Genomic DNA, 26,920 nt, shown 5'->3' on the forward strand with positions numbered 1-26,920 from the left:
GATAGGAAGTCCGGGCCTAGGCGAGGAAGGGTGTTTGGCAATGCATACACCGACCCATCCAACCAGCAAGACGTCGTTTACGAGCAAAAGAACTACGACCATTTCCTATTAAGTGATGAGTGAGACTTACACCAAATGATTAGCTGAAGTTAGCGAGGTAGAGAGTAGAAAAGGGAAGAGAAGGAAGGAGGTGAAATTTTAGGTACCCATCGTTTACCGAAAATCACGTTTGCTCGTGTTGTAGAATACATTTATACTCCGTTTACGTAAAAAGAGTTTTTGTGGACTAATGTTCCGGGGCTTGCAACCACACACTTCAAAGAACTTTGGAGATCATAAGATAGAAGATGGCCCGGCTACCAAAATGGCGTACCCTCTATAGAAACAGGATCGAGTATGCCAAACGAAACATCTAGTCGATTGTATCTTTGGATTACGAAGAAGAGTCACATTCAACATCGGTGGCGTAATTCGTGGTAATGTTTTAGGCGTTGTCCATTGACTTGAAATTCACTGTTATCTTTTGGATTAAGCAAAGAGATTGCCCCATAATGTTTCACGGTGACCAATGAAAGGACCGGACCATTGTGTTTTCAATTTACCGGGGAAAGATGTGTAATCACGGGTTATGCTGGTAAAACTTTTTGGCCAATTTTGAAATCCTTTACATAAAATGTGCTTGTCGTGCACTCTTTTCATATTAGCTTTGTATTTTTGAGAGATCATAAGCATCACTCGAATCTCCTCCGGCTCGTTTAATTGCGGTTTTCGCTTCGCTTTGCCTCGATGATATTGTAATTGGGGCTTTTGATGGCCCAAAAGCCGCGGTGCTTAAGTTCAAGCGGATGACAAGGTTTTCCAAAAACAATGCGGTAAGGAGACATCCCTATAGGTGTCTTAAATCTTTGTTCGGTATGCCCACAAGGCATCCGATAAAGCGGAAGACCGATCCTTTCTTGATGGGTTGGCAGTTTTCTCGAATAGACTTTATCTCTCGTTGGAGACTTCCACTTGGCCACTTTCGTTTGTGGGTGGTATGGAGTAGCAACCTTGTGAGTAACTCCATATTTCTTCATTAAAATCCCAAAATTTTTGTTACAAAATGTGTACCCCATCATCGATGATAGCTTTGGGAACACCAAAGCGAGAGAAAATGTTTTCTTTTACAAATCTCACGTGATCTTATGGTCATTTGAAGCGACATCGCGAGTGCCTCAATCCATTTGGACACATAGTCTGGCGACTAAAATGTATAGAAAACCTTGAGAAATAGGGAAGGGTCCCATAAAATCAATGCCCCAAACATCAAAAATTTCCACAATTAAGATAGGATTTAGGGGCATCATATTTCGTTTGGTAATTCGACCTAGGTGTTGACAACGAATGCAAGCTACGCAATGTTAGGTGTGCATCGCGAAAAAGGGTAGGCCGATAAAAACCACATTGTAACACCTTGGCGCAGTTTTTCTTTCCCTTTGAAATGACCTCCGCAAGATTGTTCATGGCAAAAGGATAATCGTCGGTGTGTTCCCGGTCGGGAATGCGGCGACGAATGAGTTGGTCGGAACAATACTTAAAGAGGTAGGGTTCATCGAAATAATATTTTTCTGATGGATAAGAACTTTTTATGATCGGGGCGTGACCAAAAGGAGGGACTTCCTCGGTAACTAGGTAGTTAACGATATCCGGCGTACCATGGATGATGAAAATAGAGTACAAGTATTAGATGCAGGAAGGAATCACCGATAGCGGAATCACTATCGATGTCACCAACCGGCCTTGATAAATGGTGAACTCACGACATTTTTGGTTCCTTTCTTGTCTTTGATTTCGGGGTGAATTCTTGTAAAGAGAAGGATCAGCGGAACAATCGTTGTTTTCGTCCTTTTCGCGGGTAAGTACCGAATTGCGGCATGGTCGGTATATACTATGGTCGATGTTCCAACTAGGTAGAAGTGAAACTTATCAAAGCATAGACAACAGCTAGGAACTCTTTCTCGGTTGTGGTATAATTACGTTGGCGTCGTTAAAGAGTTTTACTAAGCGTAGTAAATGACAACGGGTTTGTCGTCACGTCGTTGGCCTATACCGCGGCACCAATAGCAAAGTCGCTAAGCGTCACACATTAGTTCGAATGGTTGAGACCAATCGGGGGTTGAATGATAGGGCGGTAGTCGAGGCGGTTTTAGAGTATCAAAAGCTTGTTTGCAATTGAAATTGAAGTCGAATCTGCATCCTTAAGTAGGAAGATTGGTTAAAGGGTCGAGCAACTTTAGAAAAATCTGAATGAATCTCTGTAAAACCAGTGGCCTAAAAGACCACGGATATCGAAGTATGCGTGGGAAGGTAGCGAAGAAATTTTAACAATTTTAGCTTTATCAACCTCTATCCCGTCTTTTGAAACAATATGACCTAGAACAAGTCCTTTGGTAACCATGAAATGACACTTCTCCCGATTGAGTACCAGATTTTTCTCTTCATGGCAGCGTTAATACTTTAGAAAGGTTGGATAAACAATCGTCAAAAGAATTTCCATAAATGGAAAAGTCGTCCATGAAGACTTCCATATAGCGTTCCACCATATCACTAAAATGTGAAGCATGCGGTGTTGGAAAGTGCATGGGGCATTACAAAGACCAAAAGGCATTCGATGCGTATGCAAAGGTTCAAAGGGACATGTGAAAGTTGTCTTTTCTTGATGGTGGGATCGATGACAATTTGGAAGTATCGGAATAGCCATCAAAGAAAACAGTAGTAAGCATGACCGGCTAAGCGTTCTAGCATCTGGTCAATGAATGGGAGAGGGAAGTGATCTTTACGGGTTACGGCATTAAGTTTCGCGATAGTCAATGCAAATTCTCCATTTCAAAGGAATGCAGTGGAGATGCACTCACCATTTTCATTTTGCACAACTTGAATGCGGACTTTTTGGGAACAAGCGTGGGCCGGGGACTAACCTAGTCACTATCGAGATAGGGTATATGATACCCGCATCAAGTAAGCGTAGAACTTCCTCTCTCACTACTTCCTTCATTGTGGGATTAAAGGCGTTGTGGTTCGTGATGCGTTTTGTGCCATCATCAAGATGTATCACGATCGTGCATATGCTAGGGTCTATTCCTTGATATCATCTAAGGACCATCCGATAGTGGGCGGTGTTCACGAATGACATGAATCAAAGCGTGCCTCTTCGATGCGTAGTCAAGTGAGCAGAAATTATTATAGGGTGACTACCATCGGGATCGAGATGCGCGTCTTCAAATCGGGGGTAAAGGTTTTAAATCCGGAGTTGGAGGATTGGGGATCAAGATTTCGTGAGGGATCATCTCTTCAATGGAAAAAAGCGAATCCGGTTCTTCGAATTAGTTTGCACGAAGCATTAGGGTCAAATAGTGGTCTTGACTCTAATAATGCATGGACATCCCTTATGTGCGAGTCATCGTCAAACTCCGGATTATCAAAAGAAAAATTGGTGTATCTCGTGCACGGGGAAAAGAGTTTGTGAAATAATCATGTTCGGACTATCAACCAAGCTAATCTAAGCCCTCCATTATAGGATCGGAAAGCTGTTTCATTAATTTGAACATGTTGAGTTAAATGAGAAAAGGTTCGAAAGACAATGTCATTGAACCGTCGACAATTTATGAGGCGTTGGCGGTTGCAAAGGAAAGGGCGTCCCAAGATGATAGGAATGGAGTCACAAGCTACTTGATTATCTAGAATGACAAAATCAAATTGGGTAGTAAAATCTTGGACCTTTACTATAACGTTCTCTACTATGCCTTTTGGGTACTTGATGGAAGCGATCCGCGAGTTGCGAGTCATATTGGTAGGTTTCAATTCATGAAGACCTAAGCTGCTTAAATAAGTAGTAGGGAAGTAGGTTAACTGCGGCACCTAGGTAAAAGCGCGATGGCGGTATACTTGTCTCTGGCGTGCATGAATACGGTTGGTCGACACAGGTCCTTGTACTTTACTATACCATTGGTAGTGGTAATCGAAGCTGCTTTCGATGAGGAGCGGCTTGTTGAGGTACATTAGATGCGTCGTTTGGTGGTGCACATGTCCTTCAAAAACTTGGCATGCTTGGGCAAATGCTTTTAAGCGCATCTAGGAAAGGTAAGTTTATGGTCAAATTTTTGAAGGTTTCACGGATCTCATCAAAATGTTCGTCATGTTTATTCTTTACCAAACGGGTAGGGAATGGAGCTTTTGGACGGAATCGCGTATAAGGATAAGTGGTGTCTTTTCCTAGGGACGTAGGTGTAGATTTTGATGGCACAACTTCGTCCGTTATAGGTTGCGAGGTAGGAGTTGGAAGGACGTTAGTCGTGGCTTCCGTCGATTCCTCGTCGGCATCGTATATTATTGTCGATGGTTGGCCCGAGCGAAGAGTGGTAATGGCATTTACCTCACCACGGCTTGGATTACTAGGTCTGGTGCATTGTTGAGTTCAAAGCGGTGTTAGTAGGCTTAGGGTTTGGAAGCTGCTTGGCGGGGAACCGCCCTTTTGACTTTTATCTTGAGCTAACGGTGAAGAAGGCTGTTGGATAGAAGCTAGGATTTGATTCTGTTGATTCATGTATGTCGGGGAAAGTTTCAGCCGTTTTATCGGTATGGATTAACTAAAGGGTAGCGAGGGAACTAGTTCCACGGTTATTATTCATGGGTTGATTTTGGTAGCCATATCCTTGGTTAAGCGGGAACAAGGTTGCGGTTGTTTTGGTACCCTATATTTGCGTTGTTGGGAAAATTACTTTGCCCTTGCTGAAATTGTGGAGGATTTCCTTGGCGATAGGAATTGTAGTTAGCGCAGTGGTGGTCGTCTGAGGAGCGTTGTTGCCACGAAGGAGCTTGTTGTTGGGCGGGGGGTGCCCAAGCTAAATTCGGATGTTGTCGCCAAGGTGCATTAGGGATGTTGAAAGCACAAGCCTCTTGAGGAAGGTTGGGGAGGACACTTTCGTATACCAAAAGGACAATAAGAATCGGCGTGCTTTCGGGACTTAAGCAAAGAGGGCATGGGGAAGCGTTGGCGGCCATGACTGTTTGGGTTTTTGTTCATTTACTTGTCTTGAAAGAGCATCAACCTTTTTGTTTAGGGACTTCGATTAAAGTTTTTAATTCGGATCGGGTTTGACCTCAAACATAGGCGTAACTTTGGTAGGAGTGTCTTTAGAAGATCTAGAAGAATCGGTGTTTCCCCGATGGGTGCTTCGTGAGGGCTGTTTCTCAAGAAAAGTGTATGCTTGATGGCGCCCTTGTCCATGAAACAACCGCCGTTCATGATATCTAATGTTTCCTTTTGATGGTCGGAGAGACCATTAAAGAATGAAACGGACTAATCTGGCCGGTGTCGAGTTGATGATGGGGACATTCGAGAAGTAGATCGATAAATCTGCTCCGCTTCGAAAAGGATTCACAGGAAGTCTTTGGCGAAAAGAATTGAATCTTTTGAAGCATTTACGTAGTTTTCTTACGAGTATAGAACTTTATCATGAATGCTTGAACAAGTTTGGCCCATGTGTCAATGGATTGCGGGGCTTGTCCGGTGAGCCAAACTGAAGCTTTATCGGCTAAGGTGAAGGGAAACAACCTAAGCAAGACTTGTTAGTTGGTAGCGGTCCGGATGGCGGAAAGTGGTGACTACTTGTTGCATCCGGCGAAGATGATTATCACGGTTTTCATGGTCTAAACCATGGTAAGCAGGTAACAAACCGAAAATATTTGGCGGAATCTGAAAATCACCTACAATCGCGTCGAGTTTAATCGAGGAAGCGAGGTCCCTTCTGTAAAGGCGATATAGAAATCGAAAGGGGTTTCTCACCGTTAGATTTTCTTCGACCATAATTAAAGGAGATAATGGAAAGCGGAGATGTTTGTGAGGTTGATTTATGGAGGAGGAACTATGCATAGGAGATAACATAAGCAGTTGTTTCTTATATTTTTCGGCGATGATATGTAAGTTCTAATTCCTTATGTTTACGGACCGTAGTCTCATACAAATATGAATTTTAATTTAGTGCTCATAAGGAATGAATAATGGTGGAGGTTTTAGAATTTAGGAAAGAGGGAGTTGAAACCGTCTTCACGGTATTTGCTAACTTCGGCGGGGAAGCTAGGATAGCGTGTGAATATTCAGTGACAGTCACTGAGAGAATTGAGGGAGGTTGTTCGTGCTAGCGTTTCTTAATTAGGCAACCTCATTTTTTTTTCAAGTTTCCTAAACAGCGATGGAATAGGATGATTTATGATGGTGTATTATGCGGGGTGTTATTAAGATGATTTAGATGAAATTTTTAATTACTATGATTTTTTAATTTTTAATTTTTAATTAATTAATTAATTAATTTATTTTTATTTTATAATTTACGTAATTAGTGTATTATGGGGACGTGATTACGAAATATGCAATTAAAAACGATAGATGCCAATTTAGAAACTAACTAGCATATACTAGTTTACACAGAAAGTCTACCCATGCAAATCTATATTACCTATACGTGCAACTATGTGTAAGTTATACGTGAGCTAGGGGAATGTCGAGAACGAACTCATGCAATTGAATACCGCGTACGTGAATTGATGTAACATACACATACAAAAATATTCTAAGCAGGTGGTTTGGTGCTACGCATATATCAAAATATATTCAAATCATATTAATTGTGTTACGTGAATATGTGATGACGAACCACCTTTACATGCATGCGAGTTCTCATGCCAACATACAAATATCACGAGGTAAAAACAGGTTATAACAAATAATATCCTCGACAAAGTTTGAGGAGTTTAAGAGTTTGAAACCTGGCGTCCCGCGATTCCTCGTATAGCGATCGACTACTCCCAAGCTTATGCTTACTAGAAAAACAGGACCAAAGAGCCCAAAAGAGTACTGAAAAGGAAAGTGGCACTGTGCACGAAAACCCGAGTGTTGATACTCGAGGTTAGTTTCGTGCTTACTAATTCGGGTCTCGTCGAGACTCTTTTGTCTGTTTTAGTACTTCAAATTCCTACGAATTACTTAGGCTGTGCTAATGAAAATAAACAAAACTTGGCTCACAGATATTTGTTAGTAGAAAAAAATACGGTAAATAGTTAGTATTGTAACAGAAATGGAAATTAAAAAGAGGAGGTAAGGGAGGGGTTTTTATGGATGTATTCCAGTTATTACGTTAAGTCTAGAGAGTCCCCGGTTGTGGCGCCATTTGATAAACGCTCTTTACACACGTTTATTGGTTTTCGGTTACTTATTTTCTTAAGTCCGAGGTCCCAAAGTCAAAGTCGAAGTCCAAAGTCAAAGTCAAATTCCAACGTCCGTTATAGTAAGACGTTTTAGTCAAGTTACCTTACTCACGTGGGTTTGGTAGGATAGGTCGAGTAAAGGGATCGTCCAAACCTTAGGGCTCGGATAGGTTCACTTTGGAAATTACAACTTTAAGTGAGTAGGATTTTTAGGTTTCTTTTTAGTTGGTTTTAATTAAAATAGCGGTAATGCAAATAAAATAAATTACTACGGTGATTATATGTAGGTAAACAAAATGTAGAAGAAACAGGGAGAGAGTTAATCATGCTCATGCAAGAATCATTTTTAGGTTTTATTACTAAATCACTACATCTCTAATTCGTCTCGTTTTAGAGAGCGGCGTCGAGTATTGATCCCTAGTGCATGCCCACATCTCTAGGTCGCATTTCACTAGCATAAGGAGTTTCGATAATACCTCATCTACGGTATATTATTTCAGCTCGGCACAAGTTCACATCAATTTGGGCCGAATTGAGAGAGTCGACCGACACGAAAATGTAGCGAGACATTTTCGTCGCGTGAAGCGTTTCGAGCATCGGCACTCTAACTTTGTGCGATCTCGATCATTTTGGGAGCGGATGTTAATTCTATGCCTAATTCCTAAGTAGTGATTCTAGAATATTAACGAAGTCAATCCGGTTTTCACAGCGGCAAAGATAACCCCTCCCCGGTGGGGGCGGGTTAGCTCATCATCATAGAAGGAATAATAAAACTTCTTTTGTATACATTAAGTAAATAAATGCAGGACAGAAATTAAACAAGAAAAGAAATGACTGTTATTAAAGGGTAAAAATAACTTAATGTATTAAAGTCACAAATGAAATAAAAATGGCGGAAGGTAAGTCTTGAAGAAAGAAAACTAAGCGTAGCTAAAAGCATTAATATCTTTGAAGGAAGATATATGAAGGCCACCCCTCATATTTATAGGCATCATAGGATGACTATCCGTGGTGATTTAATTTGCTTTTGGCCTTATGCTAATTGAATGGTTGAAACTTTGAGAATCAAAGTTTTTTGTTTTAACTGTTTTAACTTTTCGTCTTTTCTTTGTTTTAAGTTTTGTTTGTTAGCTAATTTCAATTCAAACCACACGGTTTGAATTGGCAGTGCGATAATCTTCTTTCTTGCGGATGGTATCAATTTGAAACCATCATTTGCCACCTGCCTATGCTAACTCATCATGTCTTACGGGCCTTGAGAGTGTGTCCACTTGGTGTCGATAAATACCGATTTTGGCGTTTTACGACTTTTGTCCTTCTTGCAGAGTTAAATTCGCCGAATTTATTATGGCTTCACTTCAAGCCAGCGTCGGCACCTAGATTTATCCGATTTGAGCTTCGGAAGTTTTCTGCCTCTTTATATGTGGGCCCGTCGCCATTTGGTTGGTTCTTTTGGAAACTTGACTCTAGTCGGGGCTTTGTTGGGCTTCGCGGGGAATTGAGTGGGAATTCCAAATATTCGTATTCTTGTACTTGGCGGCTTCACTAGCCAATAGCGTCGGCACCCTAGATTTATCCGATTTGAGCCGGAAGTTTCACGCTTCTTTATATGTGGGCCCGTTCAAGCTTTGGTTACATTCTTTTGGAAACCCGGCTTCCGCGGTCAGTGGGAAACTCAAGTATTCAGTATTCTGTACTTTGATGCATGTTTTATCACTATATTCATTTTAATTGCGGAAACCCAAAAGTCACGAAAATATATATTATTACATAATTATTAAACACATAATTGACCAAAATGAATCTTGCTATGTCTCTCGGGGTTTAATATTACAGTTTTGGGTGCTTATCAGTAACACAAACCAATAGAGGGACTCCATGTAGAATATAACATAAAGAATTGGAAAAAGAGGTAACATACTAAAAAGAAACATGTGCTCCTCTCCAAAACTACCGACGACTACCAACTACCAGTTTGATGCCACCTTCCTCTCCCTCCTATTCTCCTCACTAGGGGTGTAATACGGGGCGGGGCGGGTCAACCGCGGGTCAAATAGTAATGGGTCGGGTCGGGGCGGGTCTAGGGGATACAAACCCAATGGTCACCAACGGGGCCGGGCGGGGGTTGAAGTGTCATGTCTTAGTACCATCACCCGACCCGTTAGGTCAGCTTACGGGGCGGGTTTTGGGCGGGTCATCTGGGTTGGGTGGAAATTATCATTTTCACCCAGAAAAAACTTTCTAATTCTGCAAGTAATATATTTCCAATTCACAACATAGAGAAAAAAAATATATAATCAATCAATTAAAAATAAACAAAAATAAAAAAAACTTTAACTAAAACCCAAAACCATATCTGTAAATTTGAAATTTTTTTCTCGTGATTGATCATTTGTAAATTGATTATTTTTCATAGCATAATAAAATGAAGATGGGGGCAATAATCTATGGTACAAAACAATAAAATATAAACTAAAAGAATACGAAATTAATACAAAGATGAATGATTAATATTCTTTAAAATTCGAAAGTTGAATTTAAACTTTTGATATTTGCTCGATGTTCAAACTTGAATATTTAAAATTGATGTTGAACTCATAAGTTTGTGTTCATATCTCCCAAATTTCTACAAAAGTTAACAGAAAATATAAATAAAATATAAAAATATTAGAGTTAGAGTCTTGAAATTGTGCGGGTCAACGAGGTTGGGTCAACGGCTTTTGACACGGTGCGGGTCGGGCGGCTTGACGGGTCGGGTTTGAGCATAAAACCTACAGCCATAGCCCGACCGCGTAAAAATGGTGGCGGGGCGGGGCGGGTCTGTTTTTGGGTCGGTGCGGATTTGGGTGGCGGGTGAAGACTGGATACCCTACCGGATGATGGGTCAACGGTTTTTTTTACACCCCTACTCCTCACATTCTTTTCCTATTTTTTCACCCTTTTTACTTCTTTCCAAACCATCTTCTCCTCCTAATCACCCACCCACTCCTAATTGAATGGGTAAAACTAAATATTTCTAATCCAACTCAAACAAATAAATTTTTTTACAAAAGATATGATGTGATTCAATCTGTTGTATTTTGTTATAATGCATGGACACGCGATATTTTGAAAATAATCCGTATTGTATACGTATCCATGTGACCATGTTGGACACATATTGTATGTAATATATCCCAACTTTTGATATTTTGCCATGTCAAACACTTAATAACTTTGTCGGTTACGGACATATCTATCCATGCCAATGTAATTTAGAATTTAAGTCTTTCAATTTTGGTTTGAATAATGGAACAATAGAGATGGAGAAAAACATATTAAGGGAGAGGGAGAGAGGAGGTAGGGCGCAGTAGAGTTTGACAGCGTCTGCGCTGGTCACGGCGGGTAGTAAAGAAGATGGCCGTGGTCTCTCTTCTATCTTTTCTTAATTTTTTCTCGGTACTTTTTTTGGAACTGGCTAGTGTGGTATCAAGTTGTATTATCGATGTGGCAGCATTGTATTTGTTTGTGTTACACACTTGTCTAACACTGTTACGCTAGAACGACTCTAGCTTATATAACAGGTTAGGAAATTGGGGCCCACCGAATTGTCATAAGACTTGGATTTCTCAAAGTGGGCCATGGCCTTGACTGATCAAATCAAATCAAAGTGGGTCATACCTCTAGTCTGGTCACCCTAGGACTTAGACCGATAAGCCCTAGTCAGAAGGGCATTTTTGTTGTTTAGGACCGTATGGTCAAAGTTAACATGAAAGACAGTTTTGGTTAAAGGATTTTGGCCAATTACTTGAGTCTTGGTCCCTTCATACTGTACACATGTTTTGATCACATGCAAGCGATGCACATGCTCAAGTATGGTATTCCAGTGCTCTTTAGCCTATTATACCATGTATCCTAGAGCTAGTTTTGGGTAAGGTTCTACAATTTTAGGATCTGGATCCACGTTCCTTTATTTCTACTCTAGTAGCAACCATATGTCCATATTGAACTGGATTGTTGAAGCCCCCACACGGCTTTTTGTTACTTTTGTTTCAAAAAATATTTGTATATGCAACTGATATTTTTTTTTAGATTTGTCTGTATTGCCGTGGTTACTACAACTTCTTTCTCTCGATGATCAGCACATAATTTGAAGAATAGTTTTTGATATGCTATCTTGCGTTCTAGAGAGTCAGATTAGTACATCAGTGTTGCATAATCATATTTGTTCGTTGGATGTACCTGGGGGTGCGGACTTTTTTTATAAGAGACTATCAGTATCCTTTTTAAAAGTGTTAATTTTATTTTATTTGTTAGAGTTATTATTTAATATTATTGGCTCGTATTGTTTACATATTTTTCCTTTACACTTTTAATAGCACAAAGAAGGGACATATTTTTCCGTCACAAAAGTGCTATTCTATCCCTCTGGTTTGCTACATTTCCTTTTTTCATCCAGACATTTCAAGACAGCACAAAGAGAAAATGAAGTAAGTTTGAGCAAACAAAATGATATTCAAAAAGAAAGAGAAATTTTGGTGATCCGAGATAGAGGAGTGAACACTACTGTTGTCTTTTGATTTCGGCTGGCGGAGAGGCGCCGCGGGTCGATGAAAGAGAGTCAACTTACCCCCTTCGCCCGGCTTTGAGCTTCTTCTTACTTTGGTTGAGTTACCTACCATTACCAAGCAATCGCCTTTCTTTTTGCGACCAAAGGCAGCCAGCGCGGCGAATCTCCCCTTCTCTCTTGTCTCTCCTACCTACCACCGAGAAAAAAAAAAAGTCGATTACTATACATAGATAAAGACAAATGATACTACCTAATGCCGATTACACTCTATTTATGAAATTCTTGCAATCGAAATGCTCTAGCCTAGCTAGAGGAACGAAACACAACGAGACATGATAACGAGGATCCACGGCCGAACGAAAGATTATGTCATCATTCAAGGATTCCAGTTTCACAATGTGAAGAGCTTCAAAACTACCTCCTTTTTTGTTTTTCAACAAGGAGTTATGTGCCGCTAGGCCCTTTGGTTGAGCGCTTTCCTTCACCTTTATCGAAAAAGGGCTGGTGATGCCTTGAGCGGCTATGAGTTCCGTTTGACGAGCACACCTTCAAGAACTCACTATCAACAAACCGACATCTCCTATGCACTCAATCAAGTTTCTCGGTTCATGCACCCTCTCACCAACGGACATCTACAGCAACGATCTTACCGTATATGAAGGGTCTCTTGGACTTGGACTAACCATCACTTTCGGGGACCGTTAAACACCTTCTTTGCATTCTACGATGGCGACTTCGGATGGCTGTCCGGATAGCAAACGGTACACTATTGGCTTCTTCCTATTTATCGGAAAAACTCTTGACTTGCGTTTACAAAAGCAACCCACTCTTGACGGGTATAGGGCCCAAGCCCGAGTACAAGGTACCCCCCCTTCTACCTATTCACTCTTATGCCTTTCTTACTTCCTACCCGATCTACGGTCCCATTTCCATACCCATTTCTCCTACATTGTGAGAATGCTAGCGCTTACACACTTGCCGGCCAATCCTCATCTTCCATGCCTACTATAACCACATAGAAGTTGACTAACACTTTGTTCGTCACCTCATCGGAGCGGGAAAATTGCTCATTCGACTTCTTCGTAGCAACAATCAAGTTTAGGACATTTTCAATAAAGGATTACGAACCCGACCTTCCATCATTTGAGTGGCAAACCGGCGTCTCACGCCGCCCTTCTCTTGAGCCCTTAATCGCTTATCTGAATGGTCATCCGTTAATTAAATATGCTATTACCTTCTCTTTATAGGTAAAGAGGTGTCCATCCATCTCATGCTAGAAAACATTCACGGAATCGGTATGTCTCTGTCTCTATTGCACTTTCGCAGAGAGAGAGAGCTAGTATTGGACCCATACAAATACAAACATCCTTAGTGCAAGTGCAACAAATTGATTTCCGCTTGGGCAACACAAGTAGTAAGACAATCGGGATCTGAGGTTGACTCAATATCGGGATAGACAGAGGTGGCTTGATGGCTTTACCCCTTTATTGAAGGATGAAAAACCCTTCTATTACTAAAGCATTTATGTACTTTCGGATAGGTGGCTAAAAAGATTGGTTGAGAATAGGAAATAGCAACCTATGAAATAACAACCTATTATTATAAAATCGGTTGCTACAAAGATAGGTTGTGGAAAGGACTGGGATTCGATTGCCCGGTGAAAACACGTTTCACTAGTAAACCTTGCTTTTTTGAAACAAAATAAGTTTTCGGGGGGATTCAAAATAGGAATCGGGGTTGTAGTAAGTGGGGAGTTTGACTTGCCTTTAGGCGCCCACTATCAACTCTTATCCTCTTACGGGGAAAGAATCCGTTGTGGACATAGTAAACCTGCTACTAGGAGCCGCCCTTAGCCCATTCTTGACTTTAGAAAGTCATTGAGGGTTGACGAATTCCTTATCAAGCTAAAAGCAAACGGAAGGTACACCTTACTCATGAACAAAAATATGCAACCTACGGTAGAATATTTCTAGTGGACCTTATGCCAAAATCTATAAGATTATTAGTAAATGGTTTCATGGGTGACTAGGTCTAGTCGTCTATCCAATCTAACTAAGGAATCTTCGAGGGGTAAAACCCGACAACTCATGATAAACTATCAAGAAATTATAATATACTTTCGAGATCAAAAGCTAGTTCTTGAAATAATACAACGGAAAATATTTCCTTCACCAACGGACTCTAGCCGAGCATCAATGAGATTGAGTTTCTTCAACCGGGCATGTTAAAACGTCAATAAACTTTGCGGTGTCCTTATTGTGTTCTATAGAAAAGCGACTTTTAACAAGACCTTGGCAACAAAACAAATAAAAATCTCTTAATCCTTTTCGGTTGAAATAAATAAATAATGGAATCATCCGCCAGATTTCTCACCTAAAGTTTGGAGCGGTGGTGGTACTTCAACCTCTCCGCACAGGGCGATTCCAACCACGCCTAACTTTCTATCTAAGTCCATCACCCGCAAAGGAGTAATAAGCATTAATAACCCAAGTAACAATGAGAAGCGTTTAACAAGATGGAATGAAACCCACCAATCTCGATAAAGCGTGCAAGCTCGCCTTTGAACTTGGGCACATCGCATTGCTTGAACTTGGAACAAAGCCGCCAATGAGTTGCTCTAGACCGTGGGTTGGACACTTTAGCTTCCGGACAAGAATATGAAACTTTCATGTGATATGCTAAAGAAGAATAAGCGGAAAGTATGAATATGAAAAATCTAGCCACGGAATTCAGCAAAAATCATTATTTTGGTCTCAAAGAAAGAAGACTAAATCAGTTCAAGTAGTGAAACAAATCACAAATCACAAGACACATAGTTATTGTTTTTATGCACGAGAAAATCATCCACAGTTTCATCACTAGAAATCTTCCCTCTAACCATTGACAAGTGTCAACTTTCTATTTGTCCCACAAGCCCACATAGAATATGTTCCCACGTATAAAATTCACAACTCCGCACACACACACACACCCCTGCCCCTTTCTCTTTCTCTTTCTCTCTCTCCTTCTCTCCCCAGCTGAAATCTATATAACAATACACAGCAGTGTGGGGCCCGCAGGGCCCCCATCTGGCGGCTACAACTCTTCCTCCCATCTTATGACGTGGCGGATCCAACCTTTTTCCAACCTGGTTCATCTAACATTTGATGGAACAATCAACATTCAAAACTCTCTCTCCCAACAAAGTCAACATTAGCTGCTGGGTCTATTTATGGGCCTATTTCTCTACGGGCTTATGGGCCAACAAAGCAACATTTTCTATGAGCTTGTGCTGCGTGAAAGCCTTGTATCAAAGGTATCGCTTGGCTGGGGGTGGACGCACCGAGCGTTAGGGGTAGCACCGCCAGGTGTCGAGGCATATGTTGGGCCGTGACGCTGGGGGTGTCACACTTCCGCGTCAAGGCATAATGGGGGTTGGGGTCGCTCACCGAAGCCGGGGGTAGGTTCCAGGTGCGCCGAGACATCTTGGGCGTAGGCACGGGCATACACTAGTAAAATAATAACATTGAGCATAGTGAAAGACATGCAAATAATCGAAATAGAAGTTATATATAAGAAACCAATTCAAGTTAAGACAACCCGAGAAAAGAGGCTCTTTAATAACATTACTTTGAATCAGCTCATTTGTATACCATCTACGTCATGAGAGAGACATTGGCCCCATGCATTGGATGAATCAAGGAATGTGCAAAGATTACCAATCAAAATAAACACTCGACAATGAAACGAGAACAATCATACATGACGCTACTGGGTGACCCATACTAATAACCAAGTGCTTTAATCCATTGGGAGACATATACCACTACCAATCTAAATAAACACTAAATAACGTAAGCGAGAACAATCATACATGACGCCATTGGGTAACTATACTAATAATCAAGTGCTTTAATTCATTGGAAAATATATACCAATCACTATACTAAATTAAACATAAAGTCCCCGAGGTAAACATTGTCTTTGGATTTGCATTATATGACATATTAAGCAAATGAAATACATGGTTTTGCATTCTTTATAACTTACGTGTGTCTCCAAGAGTGACTCTGAAACTTACTTGATGGTTTTGCATGACAAGAAGTTCATTACTCAATTTTAAGCAACTCGAGGATGTATCACATCCCAAAGATGTATCATTTATTAAAATTAAATGGAATCGCGGTTGCCATCACAATATGGTTAGAATAGCCAAATTATTTCCCCGTCTTTGATACAAACATACTTGGCAGTTAAATTAGAAATTCATAGCTAACCGATCTGAGGATCGACTAGCAACCGTGTCTACTTCTTCGAGGATTAATTGGACCAATTAAGAGTTTTTGCGAATGATTTTCATGTCCAAAGACCGACTAACTACACCAAAGAGAAACCATCGAAGCTCTAGATTTTGAACATTGGGAGGAAAAAAAAATGTTACCTTGGTAGCTTCTTTCACTTTGAATAAATTATATAACCACCGATACTATCGAAGTCACCAACCAATAATACGACTCATCTTGAATGTCACTTAAATGCTAAAAGATATCATCTACCACTACTTAAATATCGGTTTACATTAATGCTACAATCAATGACAAGCAAATAACTTCTCAATTAATTCAATCGGAAAAAGTATTTAAAGCCGAATTTGGCAGAGAGAATACTTACAGATTCCAAATGAGAGTAAGGAACTTGACGAGTTAACATCTCCAAGGCAGTCGCAGCCAAGACTCCATATAGTTGCAAGCCCATAGCCATGACTCTTCCTATTGACAACCTACATTTCACAAAATGTATTATGACTTAACAAAACATTACATACATTATTCATGAATTCAAAGGCAGATCATCCATGCATTGATTGGTATTGAACAATTAAAACCGACTTCCCAATCAGATTGAAAATCTTGACAATTCCCCACCTAATGCAGAGTGTAAAATGGCATAAAAAAAAATGCTCACCTCGGGTGCCATCGAATGGAGTCCCTTTGCTAGACTTCACATCATTGAATTTGGTTGCACTCGAAGGTGAACAAAAAGCAATATAAGGTGACAAAGAACTACAATTGCTTAACAAGTTACATGAAGCTAAGAAAGAAAGAAACCTTTGCCAATCCAAAATCTGCAAGTTTCACTCGATCCCTTCGGCATCCACCAATATAGTAGCACATTTAATATCCCGAGATGACATAAAAAGAAAAGTGTGTTAGATAGAACTTAGAAGTAGAAGGGAGCGAATGACCGAAATATTCGGGACAAAAAAATTAGTCAAATCTAAAAGAGAACTCCGGTGCTAAATAACCAAAACACTAAGGCAAGCTTAGAAATCACTTGAGAAATTGAAACCATCGCATCCTAACCATGCTGAATGTTTAAAATGTTTAAAATATCAGAAGTATATACAATATTTTCCTTCACCTGAGACAGACTCTAGCTGAGCATCAATGAGATTCAGAGTTTCTCAGATTTCTCACCTAAATTTGGAGCGGTGGTGGTACTTCAACCTCCTTCGCTAGCGATTCGATTCCACGCCTAACTTTCTGTCTAAGTCCATCACCGCAAAGGAGTAATAAGCATTAATAACCCAAGTAACAATGAGAAGCGTTAAACAAGATGGAATGAAACCCACCAATCTCTCGCCAAAACTCGGTGGAGAGCTCGACTTCGAACTTGGGCACATGCGCTTATCGTGTCTAGGGACTTCGAAACTAAGAAGAAAACCAAAATGAGTCAATCCATAAAACCCATTTCGCAATAAGAAGGAATATTGTGAATTTTACCTCTCTTTGAGCATGGGATCATGAATTTTAGGGCAAGGTCGACACACGGATGAAATTAATTAAACACAATTATAATTCAAGAAAAAGTAATAAAAATGAGTGTAACTGACCTAGATCAGTTCTGGTGTTAACGAACAATCAATCAATCCATGGTAGTAATACACAGTAGTCACCTTTCTCTCTCCTCCTTTATCCGGGCTTGAGACCGGCAATGCAAATTTTTTATGAGTTGCATTGGCGGAGTTAAAAAAGGGTTAGTAAACTTCTCTAAACCTGCAAAAGTAACCACAATACATATGAACAATCAATGGCAAGGAGCATACACACATATATAAACAAAAAGAGTCCATTCACTACTAAACATATCCATGAACAAAAGGTCCATATAAGGCCGAACTAACAATAGATAAAAACTATGCGTCCCTCGTGCTTGAGTTCCAAATTAAAACGAGAACAAAACAAACGAAATTAATCTTCATATTGCAGACTGCCTCCAAATTTAAATCAAGAAGCCTCCAAAGCAGACTATATCTCGTAGATACAAAATATCATCCCGGGGACCATCATACAAAGGAGCATCACCAACCAAGACATTGGTAATATAGACAACCTTTTCATCTCCCATAATATCTCTAAAATGACATTTTTGTCGTCGGTCTTAACATACCCATTAGCCACGTGTTCACCTTTCCTCCCCAATATCTTCACATTCGGGTAAGAAGTCCTAGAAGGAGGGTTCAAAGATCCATTTCGATTAATCAAATTTGGAACTTTATTGAGTAACGAGGGCGAGGGATGAAGTAGAATCAACCGGTTGTAGGTGTAGATGGTTGGCCATTTGCCGATCCATTAAGTTTCACATGTTCAAGAATACCCTATACGGTGAACAACAACAATTACATAAATAAAAAGAAGTTACAATTATGGGAAAACAAGAAATAGCACACAAGTCATAACTTACGCCATCATAGTCTCCATATATTCGTCGTTTATTAGCCAAGAGGTTTCCCAATCTGTAGACTTCACCTCGGCTAATTCATCCTCGAAGCCGATTTACTTGTGCTCTCTTGTTCAACTAGCTCCCTCTGCGATAGCAAACGTTTTGCAATTGTTTGTTGGACATGCAAGAGCTCAATCCACGAGTCACGACTCCTTTATCCTTCCCAAAAACTTGAGCCAATGGATCACATGTGATGTCGTAAACCACTTCACCCCCATGTTCACTTGCTTCTTCAGCCATCTGTTCTTCAACACTTGTAACTCGATCCTGAAATTTTTGGGGCATATACTTGAGTATGGACTGCAAGACTTAATTAAGATAAATTTTTTTACAAACTCACATAGTATTCTTGGGCACGCTCCAAAACAGTCCCATCTCGATGTTTATGACCATATTTCCAACTATCCGTACGTACGTCTATGCTTCTTCTCTGGATTCGCTTCATCCTACATAAACAAGTATACATAGAAAGTTATTAAGTAGTAACATAGCAAATGAAAGGAAGAGATACAGTAGTGATAATGATACATACAAGTTCCTCCAATATTCTTCCATAAGGTTTCCTGCCACAAGTATGGCCAATTAAGTTCATACTTCTATTCTCAGCATTCTTAGCGCACATATCCTTTACTTCTTGTCTGTTCTCATGGATTGCAAATGCTTCCCAATGAATTGGATCAAACCCCGTTGGACATGATGAAATAGCTTCTTGCTCAGATTCACAATTCTTCAATATTTTACCTCGCAAAGCATATTTCCAATATCGAAACTTAGGAGCAAACCATTTCTCTATATTTTTTTCGAGCCCCCATTGTTGGGTTCACATTGAGTTGGAACTCCTCCTACAAATCACATATATACATTTATATATATGCTATGACTAATATGGTGATGGAAACAAAAAATAATAATAAAATAAAATAAATAGTTACCATTAACTTTAACCAAACTTCATCTTTGAAAGAACCATCTACTTTATCCCAACTTGCATAAGAAATTGGGACAATAGCTCGTATCCAATAGCCGACTTTCTTGCTCCATTTGGCACTATAAACTCCTGTGATCCTACCGTCGGCGCTTTGCTTATGATTGGCAGCTTACCATTACTAGATGGCAAAGTATTGTCTCCGCTGATTTAGATGGTTGGGACACATTAGGTTGATGTGAACCTGAACTGAGGCATTAACGGTGTTGTGAACGGAAGGAGGCATTGGGCGGTGTTGTTGTGGGTGTTGTGAACTGAAGGAGGCGACCGGGGCGCGCCCGCGACGTTGTGAACTTGAAGCCATTATATTAAAACAACCTAATAATTGAAGAAAATAAAGTAAGTTCATCAAAAACTAATATAGCACAAACTTGTTACATAATAAGAGATATTGGCACAACATATAATTAATCAACCAAAGCGAAAAAAATAATAATAGAAAAATAGAGGTCGTGGAAGTGTACATTACCAACAACAAAAAATAAAGTGCATATTACAACTACTATCATTTGCGAACTTTCTCCATCGGGGTAGCAAATTAGGGCCGGTCATCAAAAATATTTGGACTTCAGGTTGGGCTTCTAGATCATCTACGTTACTACTTTCAATCGAGGAGGAGGATGTATGACCACCCACCAATCAAGATTTTTCAAATCATTTGAATAGAACACTTGACTAGCCTCGGAAGCAAGAATGACTGGCTCATCAAGTTGATGATGGACACTCTTGAGCCTATTAAAGTTGACCATCACCAAATTAGAATCGGGACAAAGTTTACAACCATTAGTTTTGTCCTCAACCCTCACCCAATCGCAATAAAAGACCACTTCATGGAAAGTTGTGTAGTCCAACTCTAAAATTTGCTTGATAACCCCATACCACATGGTTTCTGAGTCGACCGGATTTTTGTCTTTCCTACTTGCCATAAATGATGTAATAGCCTTCATACAAACACCACTGTTTTGAGTGACAACAGTATCATCATGAGACTTGGTAGAAAAGACAAATCCATTAATGCGATACTTCTTATATGATTTAGCCTTGTGCATTGGCCCTTTAACAAACTGCCACAAGTCGCCTTGCGTATCTTTAGCCTTCAACAACTATACAACAAAGAAAAAGAAAATTAACAAAATACAAACAAAACTAAAAGGCTCACCCTAGCTACTAGAAATGTAAAAGTAAAAAAAATACCTTATTGTATAACCAAACAATGAATTAAATGCGAATCTCCCGCCGACTTTGCTATTCCTCTTCCTCTACCACACAGTAGTGGGTTGCAAGTTACGATACTCACTGCAATTCATTCATGGAAGTCCATATATACATGATTATTCATAAATTACCAAAACTAGTCAAATTCAAAGCCAGAATGAACAACCCACTTGTAGAATTCATCAAGTCTTTCAACTTGTAATCGAAAAATAAGCCATCTCCGTATTTGTATCCATTGTGCCGTTTCTAGCATCACAACTTTGAAGTCGAGCAAAGGCCCTTCATCAATGATCTCACCATTTTCGTCAAGGTAAGCTTTTACGAAGTCAATTTTTATTTCCTCCACGTGGCATGTACTCCATGGCATATCGGATGGATTCGAGAAACTATATAGGACTCTACAATTGACCCTTCAACATATCGTTTATTGCTAGGTATGTTTTTACACTCTTTTCATCGCCTATTAGTATTGAAATGCAATAAGTATAAGTGTGTTGTTAATGCCTATCTTTATAAAAGAAATTGAACTAAAATATATGACATTGTTGACTTTATTGCCAAAAAGGATACATCCACCTAGGCCACACTGAGGTCCACAAATCAACGCTTCATCGGCTAGATGCACCATAAGATGGATACTAATATCAAAAAGATGGTGGAAGATGCTTCTCCAGAACACACAATGCTTCTACAATCATGATTTTGGCACCTTCCATATCCTTACGACATAAAACCTTCGAACACAAGATTCTAAAGAATAAGCTGATCTGTTGAAAGGCTCTTCGCAAGTCGCGGTTTTTTGGAAAAGCATGTTGAAGCAACACAGGCAGCACATATTGCATTATAACATGATGGTCATGAGACTTCATCATGAGCAAAGAAGGTGGGTTGGAACCGACAATGTTGCTCAGGTTAGATGAAAAGCCCGAAGGAAGTTTCAAGTCTTTCAAAATTTGGAAAAAATGTTTTTTCTCATCTGCATCTAAGACATAGGAGGCCTTTGGTTTTTTCTGCCTACCGGTATTTAAGTCCTCTTGCATCCACAAACTACTGCGGATGCCCTTCATCTTCAAATCCTCTCTAGCAGCCACTGTATCCTTTGTTTTTTTCAGGTCTAGGATCAGATACAATATATGCTTTCGAAACATTCTTCTCATCATGCATCACATCAACACAATGTCGAACTTTATGACTTGGCCAATATAATAGCTTAAACAAAATGGACCTCTATAAAAAGCCTTTGTAACTTCAACACTACTATCATCGCCGCCGCCATTCGTCATCATCATCATCACTATCATCATCATCATCTCTATCAACAACATTTACACTCCCATCAACTCTTGACCGTTTGGAACCTTTTTAGATCTTACCGGTACATATTTAACGCGGTTCAACAATTTATCAACATCTGTTCCTTTAAGACGTGATGGAGGAAGGTTAAGCTCTTGCTCCCCATTGAAGTGCTTATTATACCTAAAGATAGAAAGTGTTAGAACTGCTTATTATACCTAACTTGATTATTTTAAAAAAAAAACAATATTTGAAGTGTTTACTATACCTAAATGGGTGATCCGGATCAAGAAACAAGCGGGTAGTTTGTGTACACAATCTTCTTACTACAAGGTAAACGCTCCGAGGGAGTGTTGTCACCACAAATAGGACATGCTTTATAACCATGTGTCACACAACCAGATAAGTTTCCTAGAGCCGGAAAATCGTGTATCCCCCACATCAACATAGCTCTCAGAGTAAAGTGTTCCCTCTTGTGCATGTCGAGCGCAGGGGACTCCTTCTCTCGAGTGATCCAACTCATCAAATAGTGGTTCAAGGAAAACATCAATATTTGTAGTGGTAGCCGGTCCGTATTAACAAAGACATCATCGAAAGTCGGATTTCATGCACAATGAAGGTGGGAGATTGTATGGCACTAATATGACAGGCCAACAAGCGTAGCCGAGTTGATTGAATGCCACGAGGATTGAAGCCATCGGTTACTGATTCGCAAGCCAAACATTACGCCCCTCGATGGCTTAATTCTGGCCATCTCTCTTTAAATTTTGTCCATTGGACTGAATCAACAGGATGTCGCATATAATCCCATGAAGGTGTTGCTCGAGCATGCCATGTCATTTCCCGTGCTAATGATGGTATCGTATACAATCGTTGGAGTCGTGGACCTAAAGGAAAAATCTCAATACTTTTTAGGCACTTTGGATTCCTTCCCTTTTTTACCCTCCACTTTATATCTAGGTGATTCGCAATGAGGACATATCGTCAAATCTTTCTTTGTCCCATAATACAAGATGCAATTATTCTCACATGCATCGATGCGCTTTGCTTTCATCCCTAGGTGCATCAACATTTTCTTCATTCTTGGCCACTTTTTCGGGTAAAGTATTTTCTTTTGGCAACCAAGTTCTTAGCATAGACAAGAGTGCGCTCACACTATTTCGGACCAACCATCTTTTGTTTCTTCAAGTCATGAAGCTCTACAACTGCAGATAGAGTTGTCAGGGGAGGACCCTCACATGAAGGGTATAATTTTTCTTCGGCTTTACTTTTGTATTCAACATACTTTTTACCCAAATCTGGTTCGGGAACAAAAGGTTGTTCAAAATCAGAAATTTGATCAGTAGCCCCTCCATACACATCACCCCTTACACCTTCATGCACGCCATAACAAGCATCAACAAGATTCTCTAACCCAAGCCCTCTATCTTCAATGTTTTCATCTTCAACTATGTCTATCACAGGATACTTCAATTGTTTTTCACCATGTAAGGATCATATAGTATCACGTTAGATCAAAACCATTTTGAATTATATGCCTCCGGACCGTCAAACACCAATCTTTTCCCATTCCGACATATTTACACAAGGACAAGGACATGTTGTCAACCCTTCATATTTTTTTGTGCCAAATCAATAAAACTAGCTACCCCTTCCCTATAGGCGGTGCTCACTTTCGGTTTGGTTCATGAATCCACTCTTTTACGAATCGGCCGTGACATTCTACCATTATGTAGATACAAAGATAAGAAAGAAAAAAGAAAGATAACTCTCGAGTTAGTTAATTTGAAGCAATCATAGATGACTTAACACTATTACTACCAAGCTCAATTACTTTGTCAGTCTTGAAAGATTTTCAATAGAGAGACTTGACAATTTTTTGATCGAGCTACTATTCTACCAACATAAATCACTATTCTACTAATAAAAATCAGGGAGACAATGACTTCAAAGTTCAAAGCACATTCATAATCAAACTATGTCAAACGTCAAAGCATTCACAAAGTAAAATAACACTATACTGTCAGTAAGAAAATTTAAGACCTGCTTTCGTAAAACATTTAGATCAGAACTTAGACCAACCTAAGTTAGGAAGCCAGAATGTTTGAATTCAAGCTACCATGACTGAAAATGGATACAAAAATGTTGGAACACTAAAACTTGGGATTCATTATACTTGAACATTTTTAGAACAAACACATATTTTAGTATTTCAAATAGAGGGTGCTCAAGATTATAGGACTAGCACCACCAGTCCACCACTATGCGTCACACAGAAAAAAAAAACAATTAACAAAAGCCAAACAAAGCCCCAATGTCCTAAATAGATATAAATATTAAACAATTCAGGCACAAATTATGAATTATGAATGGCTAGCTTCAAACAATCAAGAAAAAAAAAACATAACTTTATAACTTCAAATCCTTAAAGCTAGGATTTTTACGCAAAAACATAACTTTACAATTTCAAATATTTCAAGCTAGGATTTTACGCAAAAACATTGCCTAACTTGATATAGAGATGCTGTCAAACATAAAAATTTCAGAAAAAAAAAAAACAAATAAATAAAAAGAGCAAACATTAAGAACATACCCTCCAAAAGCCGAAAGTTATCTGTCTAAGAGAGAGACTTCCAGAGATAGACTTCAATAACCTTCTCTAGTAATCCTTTTGCCAATTTATCTATTTCAAAACATAAACCCAACTATATTACAAATAACTCAAACCATTAAAAGCAAAAATATCGTTCTATTATTACTATTATTACTATTAAGAACTCATATTACTATTATTATTATTCCCATTAGTCTTTCTTTCTTTCTTCTTCTCTTTCTCTTTGTTGTTTCCTTCTTTATATTCATTTTTCTTCTCACTGATTTTGAATATATCTCTCCAACGTTTAGAAGTTGATGATGACTCAACTTATGGCCATGGTCGACTCGGTTCTGGCCCAGTTTCTTGTTCTAGCTCTAATGGAACTGAGTTGGGTTTGGGGTCTTGGAAAATGAGGTGTAGAGGTAGAAGCACACCATCTGCTATCAACTCATCAGCAGAAAGAAGATGGGGCTGTGGACAAGAAGGGTTTCTAACCATCCAAAACTCAAACTCACGGAGAGTTAGGATCGTTACTTTTTTTTTCTCACTTGTTACTTGAAGATAAGGTTTGGGGTCGTTTTGTTTCATGTTCTTCTAAGTTTGGTTTGTCTTCCATTGTAGCAGAAGGAGAGTTGAGAGAGAGAAGAAGAGGAAAGAGATTTGGGTGGGTGTGAAGCTTCTACAGTACAATGAAATGAGATATATCGCAGTATCTGCCAAAGTTTGAGGAATTGGCACGATATTTTACCCAGCATCAAAACTCAAAAGTACAACTGAACAATTGAAGATGCTCAAAAGTACAAATAACTCAAACCTAAAATTATAAAAAGCCAACAAATAATCAAACGTGTAAAATTTTGTAATACTAAGTTCGAGACCTTACCTAGCTAGCGAGTGAAGTGAGTCTGATTTTGCGTTAGGGTTTTGAGATTGAGGCCGATAGAAAAGACGATACTGTTTAGAAGAAAGAGAGATGAGGTCGAGAAAGAGAGATGAATTTGACGCCCGCATCTCATATCACATGCCTAACACGTGTTTTAGTTGTGACGGTGTATAAAAATAACTCTAACCCCTATTTGTCGTCACTATTTTTCTATGCATTTTTAAAATAAACTAAAATACATTTATGAATTATAGTGACGCTAAAACCACAAACTGACGCCTACATGCTGTCACTTCCTTTCTGACGCCACTTTGGCGTCACAAAACCAAAAAAAACCCTGTCACAAAAACACTGTTATGGTGTAGTGTTTACATGGAGGAGAGAAGAAAGTTAAAAAGTTTTCTGCATGGTAATAGAATATGCATAACAACTGACACTTGGACATCTATTCAAAACTTAAATTACATGGTTTTGACTGCTCATTTCATCGATAGTGATTGGAACTTACAAAAAAGGATTCTGAATTTTTGTCTAGTTCCAAATCACAAAGGTGAGACTATTGGAAAGATGGTAGGGAAGTGTCTTCTTAATTGGGGTGTCCATAGTCTTTTTAGTGTAACTGTTGATAATGCAAGTTCTAATTCTGTTGCCATTGATTACTTGAAGAAAAGCAAAAAGATTGGGAAAGGCACCGTTATGGAACATAAGTATTTACATATGAGATGTTATGCTCACATCCTGAATCTTATTGTTTGTGATGGCCTAAAAGATGTTAATGATGCTATTTTTTGAGTACGTACTGCAGTGAGGTATGTGAGGTAATCTCCATCTAGGTTGGCCAGGTTCAAGGAGTGTGTGAAGGAAGAACAAATAGAGTGCACCAAACTTTTATGCTTAGATGTGGAAACTAGATGGAATGCGACATTCATGATGTTAGAAGTTGCTTAGAAGTTCCAAAGTGCCTTTGATATATTGGAGCTTGAAAACCCACAGTACACCCCTTACTTTGATGATGACAAGATCAAGGGGCCTCCAACCTTAACTGATTGGAATAGTGCTAGATTATTTGTGAAATTTCTAAGAGTTTTCTATAAGGCAACATTACGATTTTCAAGTTCTCGTTATGTTACCTTGAATAATTTCTTTAGTGAAATTCTAATTGTTCAGAAGAAATTGATTCAGTTTAATGGAAGTGAGGATGCACATTTGAGATCAATGGCGCTGCGTATATAAGCTAAATTTGATAAGTATTGGGAAATAGATAAGATTAATATTTTGTTATATGTTGGTGTTGTGCTTGATCCCCGCTTCAAGATGAAGTATGTTTCATATTCCTTCAAACAGTTGTATGAAGAAACTAAAGTTGATAATGAAACAAAGAAAGTGAAAGATGCT

At 39.3% G+C, this 26,920-nt stretch overlaps 2 long non-coding RNA genes across 2 annotated transcripts in view; both read right to left on the minus strand.

Annotated features, from left to right (window-relative positions):
• The window catches only part of LOC147519505 (uncharacterized), an 82,385-nt gene extending 56,622 nt beyond the window's left edge, over nucleotides 1-25,763 (minus strand). The window contains exons 1-2 of the long non-coding RNA XR_015212239.1: nucleotides 25,526-25,763; nucleotides 24,640-24,729 (exon numbers count right to left, since the gene is read on the minus strand). This is a non-coding gene — a long non-coding RNA (uncharacterized LOC147519505). The remainder of the gene's footprint in view (nucleotides 1-24,639; nucleotides 24,730-25,525) is intronic.
• On the minus strand, nucleotides 18,964-19,581 carry LOC147519509 (uncharacterized). The gene is made up of 3 exons (XR_015214242.1): nucleotides 19,486-19,581; nucleotides 19,086-19,395; nucleotides 18,964-18,999 (listed from the first exon to the last, which is right to left on the minus strand). It is a non-coding gene; the product is annotated as an uncharacterized LOC147519509 (long non-coding RNA).
• Nucleotides 25,764-26,920: the final 1,157 nt, after the last annotated feature.

This window comes from Coptis chinensis, chromosome 2 (genome assembly GCF_015680905.1).
Source record: "Coptis chinensis isolate HL-2020 chromosome 2, ASM1568090v1, whole genome shotgun sequence".
In the NCBI taxonomy this organism is placed as follows: Eukaryota; Viridiplantae; Streptophyta; class Magnoliopsida; order Ranunculales; family Ranunculaceae; genus Coptis; species Coptis chinensis.